Source organism: Zophobas morio, unplaced genomic scaffold, assembly GCF_036711695.1.
Source record: "Zophobas morio isolate AGI-343-1 ecotype UQ-CSIRO unplaced genomic scaffold, CSIRO_AGI_Zmor_V1 ptg000084l, whole genome shotgun sequence".
NCBI classification, from domain to species: domain Eukaryota; kingdom Metazoa; phylum Arthropoda; class Insecta; order Coleoptera; family Tenebrionidae; genus Zophobas; species Zophobas morio.
The window spans coordinates 228,678-242,177 of record NW_026972189.1 but is presented as its reverse complement, the minus strand read 5'-3'; the positions used below and the strand labels follow the sequence as shown (position 1 = coordinate 242,177).

The window sequence follows — 13,500 nt, the reverse complement described above, 5'->3', positions numbered from 1 at the left end:
GAATAAACCTCGTTCCCGATGGTGGCCTCTATTTAAATCTATACGTTCCTCTTGATGGATCGCGAACGCCGCTCTAGGCTTTTCTGGACCCCGCAAACGAGACTTCCGATAACCCGCTCCAGACTATCTTATGGAACGCCGCTCGGCCGCCGTCACCGACAATTAGTCATCATCGCCGTACATACCAGAAAGCTCTCGACGGCCCATAGGCGGCGTATGAGTTTATTTCATAACATTATAGTCGGTAGTTTGATACCCAGAAGCGAAGAGTCTTAGACTCCTGTTCTATTAAGGTTATACAGTGTGTTGTCGAACCTACGTCATGCTCCTGTGCACCTGTACACTACCTTCAGTCAACCTGTTATATCCAGTAACAACAGCCTTTCACCTGCTATCACCGACCGAAAATTCTAACAATAAACTAATTAAACTTTCATGTTATGTAAAGGTGCTAACATTGACCTCATCAGCTGAGAACACCTTGCACGGGCCAAATCGATCCACGTTTAAGCTCCAACGTTCCCAACTGAGACAAAGTCTCTAACAAACCACACCCGCACCAAAATCGCCCCAAAAACCCAAAACCATGAAAAAAACCACAATTCCCGAATTCTACCGCAACAAAACCATCTTCATAACCGGCGGAAGCGGTTTCATCGGGAAAGTCCTCGTCGAGAAGCTCCTTCGATCGTGTCCAGACCTGAAGACCATCTACTTGCTCTTGCGAGAAAAAAAGGGTCTAGCTCCCGAGAATAGAATCAAAACCATCACCGATTTACCAGTAAGTCGCCCCTTCAACAGTTTCCCTTTTCTAATCCGTGTTTAGCTCTTCGACGTACTCAAATCGACAAACCCTGACTCTCTGAACAAAATTAAGGTCGTCGTTGGCGATGTGCGGGAGCTGGATTTGGGGTTAAATCTTCAAGAACGACAAGTGTTGATCGATGAAGTGAATGTGGTTTTTCATGGAGCGACGTCAGTACGTTTTGGTGATAGTTTAACTGATGCTGTTATTATGAACATCCGGGGGACCAGAGAGGTTGCTAAGTTGGCTCTATAAATGAAGAATTTGGATGTTCTGGTTCACGTTTCGACTACTTATTGTAACACTGACCGGAAAGTGGTTGAAGAGAAGTTGCATCCGGCGATTGCCGACTGGGAGAAGACTATAGAGATCGTTGAAAAGAGGAATAAACATACAATGAATGTGATTACGGAAAAATATATACATCCACAACCAAATACTTATACGTTCGCAAAATCCCTGGGTGAGCATGTTGTGTACGACTTGTGCGACGGGAAAATACCGGTGGTTGTCTACCGCCCATCTATTGGTGAGTATTATGTTGTACTAATAATACGAATAACCTCTTCGTAGTTGTCCACACTGCCCAAGAACCCATGCCAGGCTGGATCGACAACTTCAACGGTCCCATAGGTCTCATGGTAGGTTCCGGAAAAGGTATAATTCGAACAATATATTGTGACGGCAACACCATCACCGACTGTGTCCCAGTCGACATGACCGTCAAAGCAATGATCATATCTTCATGGAAACAAGCCACATTCAAGTAAACCCAAACAAAAACCCTCTTCAATTCCTACACCACAATTTGCAGAAACCCAAACCAACGACTAACAACCTCCTTCTACAACGGCAGCAACAACGACATCAAATCACTCAATTTAGTAAGATTGCTCTCCATAAACAAGAAAATCTGGTGGAGGAACCCCTTTAACAATGTCTTATGGTACCCGAATCCGAGAATGACGAAGTGCTATTACTATTATTTCGTCCAGATGCTGTTTTACCATCTCCTTCCGGCTTTGGTCATCGATGGGTTGCTTAAGTTAGCTGGAAAACAACCCATGTAAGTAGGTGCACAGTTTTGATTCCGGGTTGTTTGATGTGTGTGTCGCAGGTTGGTCAAAATCCAGAGGAAGATCCACGTGGCGATGTTAGCTCTGGCTTATTTTAGCACCAATCAGTGGACGTTCATCAACAATAAATTTTACGATTTAAAAACGGATATACTCCCTGAAGATGTTGACAGTTTTTCGTATAAAGACGAAACGACTCAGATTTATGAGTTTAATAAACAGGCGATAATCGGCGCTAAAAGGTATCTTTTAAAAGAAATCGAAGACTACGAAGATGCCAAGACACATATGCAAAGGTTGTGGGTTTTGGCGAAAGTTGTTAATTTCTTGTGGTATGTGGGATTGTTTTGGGTCCTCATTGTTAAACTAGACATTATGTCTAGTGTACTTAGTAATAATAATGAGGTAATTGTACATTTAATGACCAATTAATTTTTGTTACTGTAGAGTGTGGGTATTTGGAACTGTATATTTTCGATCAAATTAAAGTTTATTTTTTTATAGTAAAGTATTTTGATTTTTTTTTCATATTGTTGTACTTAAAAGTACCAAAGTAGTTTTTAACTTCCTGTTTACATAGCAGGTGAACAAAAAAGCAAGGCTGATGATTAGAACTGTCACAGTAAATTTAAATATTTTGAATTATTCAAAAAGACTAATCAGAAAAAAGTGAAATGTAACATCAGCGAATTTTGATTATCACACTTCTTTGTATGTAAAGCGCGACCTTATAACATCCGCCTCCAAAACATTGATTTGCATTGTACTTACGATATAAAATTAACCCTAGGTCTGTTCGCATGTGTAAGCAGTGAAAGAAGCAAAGTGAGTTTTTTGGCATTGAATTTTACAAATAATTCGTCTGAGGTTACTTAAAGTAACGTCGAACGAATTTCAGAGCTTCCGGTTTTGCAGTTTGAAAGTTAAAAAGTCTCATTTTCAGGTTAAAAAGTCAAGACGTATGAGTATGTTATTGTATAAAATTTATGACATTTACCGTGCAAAATTTTTAGATGACGTAATCACATTTGTGGTGGGGATAATTAGACAACGTTTGGTTAGCGTTTTAGCATCTATACGATATTCCTAAAACATGTAAAATTAGAGAATATAATCGGTCTAGTAGTTTCGGTGATTAACTGTCTATAATAAAAATTGACACAGAAATAAATAACAGTCGAAAATGCATTAAAGTAGCTATTCACTACGTATTTTATTATTATCCGAATCTGTTATAAGTATTTCGCTTTTCATTTCGTATTTCTCATTTCTCACTTCTGATTTTGCATTTCACCTTTCTAATTTCTTAAATATCATTTCTCATTCCGCATTTTATAATTCGCATTTCTCTTTTTTTTTCATTTCATATCTCACCTTCCTAATTTCATATTTCTGATTTCTTCTATTTCCCACATTTCTCGTTTCTTGGTTTTGCATTTCTCAAATTTATGATTTCTTACGATTTTTCCCATTTCTCATTCCTCACATTTTTCATTTCTTGTCATTTCTCAATTCTTCTCACACCTCTTTTCTTCCCATTTCTCATTTCTCCTGATTTTTCATTTATTCTCATTTCATATTTCTCATCACTCACATTTCTCGTTTCTCAGTTTTCTTATTTCTCACGTTTCCTACTTCCCACATTTTTCATTTCATATTTCTCATTTGTCATTCTTTGTCATTTTTAATTTCCCATTTTTCATTTCATATTTCACATTTATCACCCTTTTCATTTCTCATTTTATATTTCATATTTCTCACTTTCACTTCGTGTCATTTCTCATTACTTCTTAGTTCATATTTCTTACATTTCTTATTTCTCAGGTTTCATTTCTCACGTTTCTCATTTTTCACACTTATCATTTATTTTTTGTAATTTGTCACATTTTTCACTTCATATTTCTCTTCTACCATTTATTATTCATTTCCCAGCTCTGATTTCATATTTCACATTTCTCATTTCTCGCTTCGTGTCATTTCTCATTTCATAACTCATATTTCTAATTTAACATCTCATTTTCACTTCGTATCATTTCTCATTTCTTATTTCATATTTCTTACATTTCCTATTTTCAGTTTTCATTTCTCACGTTTTTCACTTTTCACACTTATCATTTATTTTTTCTCATTTTTCATTTATTATTCATTTCTCAGTTCTCATTTCTCATTTCATATTTCACATTACTCATTTGATATTTCACATTTATCATTTCCCACTTCGTGTCATTCTCATTTCATAATTCACATTTCTCATTTTTCATTTGATCTCATTATTCATTTCCCATTTCTCATTTCTCATTTCACATAGGTACCTCATTGACAGGAAGTGAAAATTACTCATGTCTTCTTATTTCATATTTCTCATTTTTCATTTATTATTCACTTCTCAGGTCTCATTTCATATTTCTCATTTCTCACTTCGGGTCATTTCACATTTCATAATTCATATTTCTCATTTTTCATTTCTTCTTTTCTCACATTTTTCGTTTCTCACATCTCTCATCATTCTCATATTTCTCATTTTTCGTTTATTATTCATTTCTCAGTTCTTATTTCCCACTTCGTATCATTTCTCATTTTTTATTTCTTCTCATTATTCATTTCTCACTTCTCATTCCTCACTTCGTGTTATTTCTCATTTCTTCTTATTTCATATTTCTTACATTTCTTATTTCTCAGACTTTTCATTTCTCACGTTTCTCATTTTTCACACTTATCATTTATTTTTTCTCATTCTCACATTTCTCATTTCATATTTCTCATTTTTCATTCCTTCTCATTGTATCTTTCTCATTTCTCACATTTCTTACCATCCTAATTTCTCATATTTCTCATTTCATATTTCTCTTTTTCATTTATTATTCATTTCCCAGTTCTCATTTCTCATTTCATATTTCACATTACTCATTTGACATTTCACATTCATCACTTCTCACTTCGTGTTATTTCTCATTTTTCATTTAACATATCTCATTTTCACTTCCTGTCATTTCTCAGTGCTCATTTCACATTTCACATTTCTCGTTTGATATTTCACATTTATCATTTCTCACTTCGTGTCATTTCTCATTTCATAATTTACATTTCTCATTTTTCATTTTTTCTCATTATTCATTTCCCATTTCTCATTTAACATATCTCATTTTCACTTCGTGTCATATTTCATATTTCTCATTTCTTACAATGTGTCATTTCCCATTTCATAATTCATATTTCTCATTTTTCATTTATTATTCATTTCTCAGTTCTCATTTCACATTTCTCATTTTTCATTTTTCATTCCCCCTCATTGTATCTTTCTCATTTCTCATATTTCTCATTTCATATTTCTCATTTTTCATTTATTATTCATTTCCCAGTTCTCATTTCTCATTTCATATTTCACATTACTCATTTGATATTTCACATTCATCATTTCTCACTTCGTGTTATTTCTCATTTCATAATTTACATTTCTCATTTTTCATTTTTTCTCATTATTTATTTCCCATTTCTCATTTTTCATTTAACATATCTCATTTTCACTACGTGTCATATTTCATATTTCTCATTTCTCACATACCGTCATTTCCAATTTCATAATTCATATTTCTTATTTTTCATTTATAATTCATTTCTCAGTTCTCATTTCACATTTCCCATTTCTCAATTAACATATCTCATTTTCACTTCGTGTCATATTTCACATTTCTCATTTCTCACAATGTATCATTTCCCATTTCATAATTCATATTTCTCATTTTTCATTTTTTATTCATTTCTCAGTTCTCATTTCACATTTGTCATTTCTCACATCGTGTCATTTCTCATTTCATAATTCATATTTCCATTTTTCATTCCTTCTCACTGTATCTTTCTCATTTCTCACATTTCTCATTTTTCATTTATTATTCATTTCCCAGTTCTCATTTCCCATTTCTCACTTCGTGTTATTTCTTATTTCATACTTTACATTTCTCATTTTTCATTTTTTCTCATTATTTATTTCCCATTTCTCATTTCTCATTTAACATATCTCATTTTCACTTCGTGTTATATTTCACATCTCTCATTTTTCACAACGTGTCATTTCTCATTTGATAACTCATATTTCTCATTTTTCAGTTATTATTCATTTCTCAGTTCTCATTTCACATTTCCCATTTTTCATTTCTCATTTAACATATCTCATTTTCACTTCGTGTCATATTTCACATTTCTCATTTCTCACATCGTGTCATTTCTCATTTCATAATTCATATTTCTCATTTTTCATTCCTTCTCATTGTATCTTTCTCGTTTCTCATGTTTCTGATTTCATATTTCTCATTTTTCATTTATTATTCATTTCCCAGTTCTCATTTCTCATTTCATATTTCACATTACTCATTCGATATTTCACATTTATCATTTCTCAGTTCGTGTCATTTCTCATTTCATAATCTACATTTCTCATTTTTCATTTTTTCTCATTATTCATTTCCCATTTCTCATTTCTCATATAACATATCTCATTTTCACTTCGTGTCATATTTCACATTTCTCATTTCTCACAATGTGTCATTTCCCATTTCATAATTCATATTTCTCATTTTTCATTTATTATTCATTTCTCAATTCTCATTTCACATTTCCCATTTCTCATTTAACATATCTCATTTTCACTTCTTGTCATATTTCACATTTCTCATTTCTCACATCGTGTCATTTCTCATTTCATAATTCATATTTCTCATTTTTCATTTCTTCTCATTGTATCTTTCTCATTTCTCACATTTCTCACCATCCTAATTTCACATATTTCTCATTTCATATTTCACATTACTCATTTGATATTTCACATTTCTCATTTCTCACAACGTGTCATTTCCCATTTCATAATTCATATTTCTCATTTTTGATTTATTATTCATTTCTCAGTTCTCATTTAACATTTCCCATTTTTCATTTCTCATTTAACATATCTCATTTTCACTTCGTGTCATATTTCACACTTCTCATTTCTCACATAGTGTCATTTCTCATTTCACAATTCATATTTCTCATTTTTCATTTATTATTCATTTCTCAGTTCTCATATCACATTTCCCGTTTCTCATTTAACATATCTCATTTTCACTTCGTGTCATATTTCACATTTCTCATTTCTCACATAGTGTCGTTTCTCATTTCACAATTCATATTTCTCATTTTTCATTTATTTATTCATTTCTCAGTTCTCATATCACATTTCCCGTTTCTCATTTAACATATCTCATTTTCACTTCGTGTCATATTTCACATTTCTCATTTCTCACAATGTGTCATTTCCCATTTCATAATTCATATTTCTCATTTTTCATTTATTATTCATTTCTCAGTTCTCATTTCACATTTCTCATTTTTCATTCCCCCTCATTGTATCTTTCTTATTTCTCATATTTCTCATTTTTCATTTATTATTCATTTTCCAGCTCTCATTTCATATTTCACATTTCTCATTTCTCACTTCGTGTCATTTCTCATTTCATAATTCATATTTCTCATTTTTCATTTATTATTCATTTCTCAGTCCTCATTTCTCACATTTGTCGTTTCTAACATTTCTCATCATCCTAACATCTCGTATTTCTCATATTTCGTTTATTATTCATTTCTCAGTTCTTATTTCTTATTTTATATTTCATATTTCACATTTCTTATTTCTCACTTGGTGTCATTTCTTATTTCATAATTCATATTTCTCATTTTTCATTTATTATTCATTTCTCAGTTCTCATTTCTCACATTTATCGTTTCTAGCATTTCTCATCATCCTAACATCTCGTATTTCTCATTTTTCGTTTATTATTCATTTCTCAGTTCTTATTTCACACTTCGTGTTATTTTTCATTTCATAATTCATATTTCTCATTTTTCATTTCTTCTCATTTCATCTTTCTCATATTTCTTATTTCTCGTTTATTATTCATTTCGCAGTTCTCATTTCTCATTTCATAGTTCACATTTCTCACTTCGTGTCGTGTCTCATTTTTCATTTCTTCTCATTCTTCAGTTCCCATTTCACATATCTCATTCCTCATTTCGTGTCATTTTTCATTTCTTCTCATTTCATCTTTCTCATTTCTCACATTCATCGTTTCTCACATTTCTCACCATCCTAATTTCTCATATTTCTCATTTATCATTTCCCATTTCTCATTGTCCATATTTTTCATTTCTCATTTCACATATCGCATTTCTCACTTCGTGTTACTTCTCATTTCATCTCTCTCATTTCTCAGATTTGTTGTTTCCCATATTTTTTATTTCTTCTGATTCCTCACTTTTCTCGTTTCATGACTCATATTTCTCATTCCACATTCCTCATTCATCATTTCTTATTTCATAATTCTCACATTTTGCATTACAATTTCCTATTTTATATTTCTCATTTCATAATCCATATTTCTCAATCCAAACATTTCTCACATTTTTCATTTATCATTTCCTCTTTCTTCTCATTTCTTATTTCACATCTGAATTTCTCATTTAGCATTTCCCATTTCGCTTCACATTCTACATTTCCCATTTCCAGTTTCGCAGCTGGCACTTCGCATTTCTCATTTTACATTTCGGATTTCGGATTTCTTTTTCGAATCCCTCATTTCACATTTTGCTTTACCTTTCACATTCTCGATTTCTCATTTCTCATTTTGCATTCCGCATTTCCCATTTCGCAGTTCGAATTTCTCATTACGCATTTTTTATTTCCTATTTCGCTTCGCATTCCACATTTCACTTTTCGCATTTCTCGTTTCTCATAAATCATTTCTTATTTCGCATTGATCATTTCTCATTACTCATTTTACATTTCTCATTGCCCATTTTGCTACGCATTCCGTATTTCTCATTTCACACTTGCATTACTAGCAAATTTAACGTTTATAAGTCAATAATTTCTGACATCTGTCATTTTTGATGATATGTACCATAGAAATAATATTATATGGAAGTAACTTAGAGAGAGACGCGCGTTGCCAACACAGTGGGGCAGAGATAGGGCTCTCTGGGTGGCAAAACATTGACGCGAAGCTGCAGAGCACTGTGTTTCTGGCGGTTTCTTTCGTGCTGTCGCATGGTGTTTAAAGGTGTATTTTTGCAAATTTACGCTTTTTAGGCTCAAGTTACCGTATTTAAATGACTACAGTCTTCTTAAGTTGTATTTTATCGAACTATTTGTTAAACATCGTGAAATCGTGTTGTGCGTATAATTGCAAAGAACGTGCAAAGAAAGCAATCCTGTTTCATTTCATAGGCAATAATCACATATAGAGACGAAGGATTTCGTAATTATAATTTAAAAATTTTGTTAGATTTCCTAAACATTCCGAATTACGAAAAAAATGGATTGTTGCTACAAAAAGAGGGAATTTTATATCTATTGATTATTGTTTTAGTTATTTGTACGTGGATTTAGAAAATAGATTTTGCTAGAAAATTCCACCCTCTTTAATATGTTCAATTTAATTAGGCACCCTGTCACTTTTATCGAAAGTTTAATTAATTTTATCCTAAAAATTTCAGATTTACCAATGAACATACACTACAAAATTAGTTAACTTGTAGAAGATTATTGTATTAACTGAATTCGTAATATATTGTAGATTGTGTATACATTTTATTTTATTAAAAGACTATCTCCACCACTTAACATGATTTTTGTTGTTTAATATTTCACATAATTTTAATGTAAACTGTAAAAATATAGTTTTCATTAACAAACGTTTGTTATAATTGATTGTTTGAACAAATTCGTAAGAAAACGTATTAATTCCCGTTCAAATGAAGCGTTTTTTGCCACCCAGCACGTGCTAGTGGTCAGCCGTCCTTTTCCCACTGATGCCATAACAACTCTTGCTATTTCTTTCTTGTGTTGATTACACTCGCTCGCGTATGGAAACGTATACAAGGCTCCATCCACTCCTTTATTAGATCAATGATATGTACACAATATACCCTCATTCTCTGCTCTCGTAGGGATATAACCCAAACTGTATTATTGGTTGCCTAAAGCAAATTTTTAGCTACCTTTACGAATTGTATTACAGGCTTGCCAACTTTAAGGTAACTTCAACAACAACTCCTACGGATATTTAGACAACGCTGTGATAATGTATTATAGATATGATAACATGTCTTCTTCCAAAGAACCGCATGGTAAACTAATGCGAGCAGAAAGTGTAGAAATTAAGCCAACAACAATATTAACCCTTATACAGGGTCATTATAAAATATTGTAGTCGAAGAAGGGCATGATTTTGGTGACATTTTGTGCCGCCTTTTTCAGTTTTGTGGAAAGGATTACACTAATATTGGAATTTTTATTTTTAGCGCCACATTAGTTGACATTGCACCAGTGTTGCCACTTCTACCGAATTTTCGGTAGATCTACCGATTTTGGGCTCTGTCTACCGATCTACCGATTGAAACACAAAATCTACCGAAAAGTCTACGATAATTCAAGAATTTATTTTTAATGTATTTATAAATTTTCAATAATTTTTTTTATATAATTTTATTTCTTAATATTTTTTTCAGTATAGATTTAGTTCTGCGGATTTGTTTAGTTCCCTCTATTACGCACCAGCGTAACCACTATACATTTTTACAGATAGCGCCAAATATCTATTCTTTTTAAGCGCGTTATAATTAAAAGGGGATTTTTTTTTTAATTAGTTAGACAAAATTCAGTATATCCCCGAAACAGTTCAGCACCTGAGGCAATAATTAAGGGGAATATTATAGTTTCATTGTGTTTTTATTTTTAACAAAATGTTCCTACTACCTTTAGCATGTTTACTCATAGATATATTTTTTTAAATGATCTATGTTAATATTTGTTTTTTATTTGTTTCTTTTTAATAACAAAATATTTCTACCTTCTTCATATATGATAAAAAAAAAACGTACCTATTATTTATGTGTAATACCTTTTCTATCACAAAAAACCGATCTACCGAAAAAATGCCGAAATTTACCGAAAATTATCCAAGAAATCTACCGATAGAAAGTAAAACGGCGTGGCAACGCTGATTAGCACAGACATTATTAATTCTGTCAGATGTCAATAATTTTTTCGTTTGTACTGGTACGTTTTCCCTCACTTTGTGCGTTAATTGACTTGTCTTGTTTTCATTTTTGCTGTCTTCCCCATTGTTAGAACTTTAATAAGTGTCTCAAAAAACAGTTTTTATCAAAACTACAGATCATTGTGGAATAATCTCAGGTAATGAACAGAGAGGAATAACTATGGTTAGTGTTACAAATGATTTTTTTAGTTCTTTGGCGCAATCATCATGCCTATTACCGTAATGGGGTGTTAAATGAGGATGGGGATGGAGTGTACTCTGTGGAGGCGTCTAAAAACGAGTATCTAGTGAAATGTTCTGTTGTCATTGATGAAGAATCTTTGAAGACGCTATATGGCGAATTATGGCCAGATTTAACGACACTGGTAGCATTTCTAAGTGAAAACCGACGGGGAGACCTCAAGTTAGTGAAGACGTTGTTGAAGATTTAAGGATGAGAATGGAACAAAGTCCGAATAAAGCTTTGTCAAAAATCTTTACTGTCCGGAGTACCATACAGCCCATGTCAGAAAATCGTAAAAGAGAAGTTACATATGCATCCATACAAGATTTTGTTGGTTCAGGAGCTGCAACCAGCTGATTTTCCTTGCCGCGTTGGGTATTGTAGTTGGTTTCAAGCTGATATGGACGATAACGGGATTCTCGATTTGTCGTTCTTTTCTGATGAAGCCTGGTTTCATCTGTTAGGCTATTATGTCAACTGACAGAACTTCAGAATTTGGTGTATAGAAAATACTCACGCTTTTGAAGAAACACCATCACACGCAATGAAGGTTGGTGTGTGGTTAGCTGTTTCCAGACGACGATTCATAGGCCTGATACTTTTTCAAGTAAATGAATGTGATCAATAAACAAAATTAGTGTATGTAGGTACTGCAATAAAGTTTTTTATTTTCAGTAACTTTCATTTTTCTTTCGGTGTTAGTTGCATTTTCTTAATTTAAAACTTACTTCAACATACTGTTTAGTAATAATTGTAATTTTACTATTAGGAAAGTTAAAAATCTTTATTAAACATTCTGTTGTTTCAAGAGATCTCATAATCATCTACAGAACTCTTAACACTATGCTCCTGAAATTTTATTGGTTTTTTTCATCTTTTTTGTTATAGAAATTTTGAAAAATCTTGATATTAGGATGGCCATGTGGGCGTGTTTTGGGTAGAACCTCTTTGACATTCCTGTTATGCAGATCTGGCATGTTTCAGATATCTAGAAACTGCAAAGCTGAAGGTAATGTTTGGATATAGCAGTTTTCACCTATTGTAGGGATGAAGATCAAGGCTTTCAGTTGTGTTTTTTCAAGAGAAAAGCACCGGTCACAAACCATGTCTGCACCAATATTTTGACGATTCCTTACAATTTACAAACAGAACTTTCGCGGGATCACAACTTTGGCAAAATTATTTACTGCAAAAACTCATTAGGTACTCATAGTGTTCGTTAACTGTGATAAGACTTGCTCTGCCATTGTCCATTACGTGATTTTTCACAATTTTTACCTTCAGGGTACCTATAAAAATGTAATTTTTTAAATAATTACCGTGTTCATTGGTTTCGACAAACTTAACCTCACTTTTTGGATTTCATTTGTCAGCACAGTTTTAGGAAAAAGAAACCAAACGCAGAATTTAGCAGTTTATTCTTTTAAAACGCAATCATCGTGTATCAGCATCCGAACACAAGTGTATTCCTCTTAGAGATGTGTCGTTCGCGAACGAACGAATCAAATTGAACGGGTCGTTCGAATGAACGAGTGACCGAAATCGTTCCCAACGCAAACTGGTCGTTCTTTCGTTCATTTCGTTCACTCGTTCACTCGTTCACCATTCACATTGTCTCGACTGGATCTTAATTCCGTTGGATCTTTGAATCATGGTTCCAGCACAGTTCTATGTTCTGTATCAAATACTAGGAGTACATGCTATACTATTTATGGAATTAACTAAGAACATAAGTTTTCCCGACAGATTAATTCCAGTAGTATGAATTTAAATTAGGAACCGGGAACGAAAATGGCAATTTATGACTATAACTAATATACAATGTTCATAAACGTCTGAACATTAGAAACTAAAAAAATAAATGTAAATAAATAATTATTATTACTATTGTAATGATTATTAATAAAAAAAATCCCTATGGCCACGTAAAAAAGGTAATGTATAATATAGTCAATGAACGTGACTATTCACGGCTTCATCACATTAAAACGTAAGGAAAATGTATAAAAGGAAACAAAACAAATCTGCTCCTACATTGTTAATCGTAAGGGCGACGACCGAATGATTCGAAAGATCCAATAAATTATTTTTTTTTTACTCAAAAGTTGCTTGGAAGCTGTGATAAAAACGAATTTAATTTTTGTGTCAAAAGTGCTATTGATGTATTTATTAACACAATTATTTGCGTCCACAAATTCAAGTTACTTTTTTTAAAAATTAAATTATTATTTTTACATCACAGAATTCAGAAAAAAATCGTTACATGAATCTCTAAAAAAATGGGAGGCATTAAAAAAAATTAAATGT

General features: G+C 32.6%; 2 long non-coding RNA genes and 1 pseudogene across 4 annotated transcripts; 2 read left to right on the top strand and 1 right to left on the bottom strand.

Moving 5' to 3' along the window:
• The first annotated feature begins 532 nt into the window (after positions 1 to 532).
• On the top strand, positions 533 to 2,352 carry LOC135144169 (fatty acyl-CoA reductase 1-like; annotated as a pseudogene).
• An 8,605-nt stretch (positions 2,353 to 10,957) lies between these two features.
• Positions 10,958 to 11,871, top strand: LOC135144159 (uncharacterized). Its single transcript, XR_010283011.1, has 2 exons — positions 10,958 to 11,107; positions 11,160 to 11,871. It is a non-coding gene; the product is annotated as an uncharacterized LOC135144159 (long non-coding RNA).
• LOC135144158 (uncharacterized) lies at positions 11,433 to 12,993 on the bottom strand. Of its 3 annotated transcripts, XR_010283010.1 has the most exons (3): positions 12,541 to 12,993; positions 12,230 to 12,482; positions 11,433 to 12,181 (listed from the first exon to the last, which is right to left on the bottom strand). It is a non-coding gene; the product is annotated as an uncharacterized LOC135144158 (long non-coding RNA). The 3 variants fall into 3 exon arrangements; XR_010283008.1 differs by having other exon boundaries at positions 11,433 to 12,482; XR_010283009.1 differs by having other exon boundaries at positions 11,433 to 12,482; positions 12,546 to 12,993.
• Positions 12,994 to 13,500: the final 507 nt, after the last annotated feature.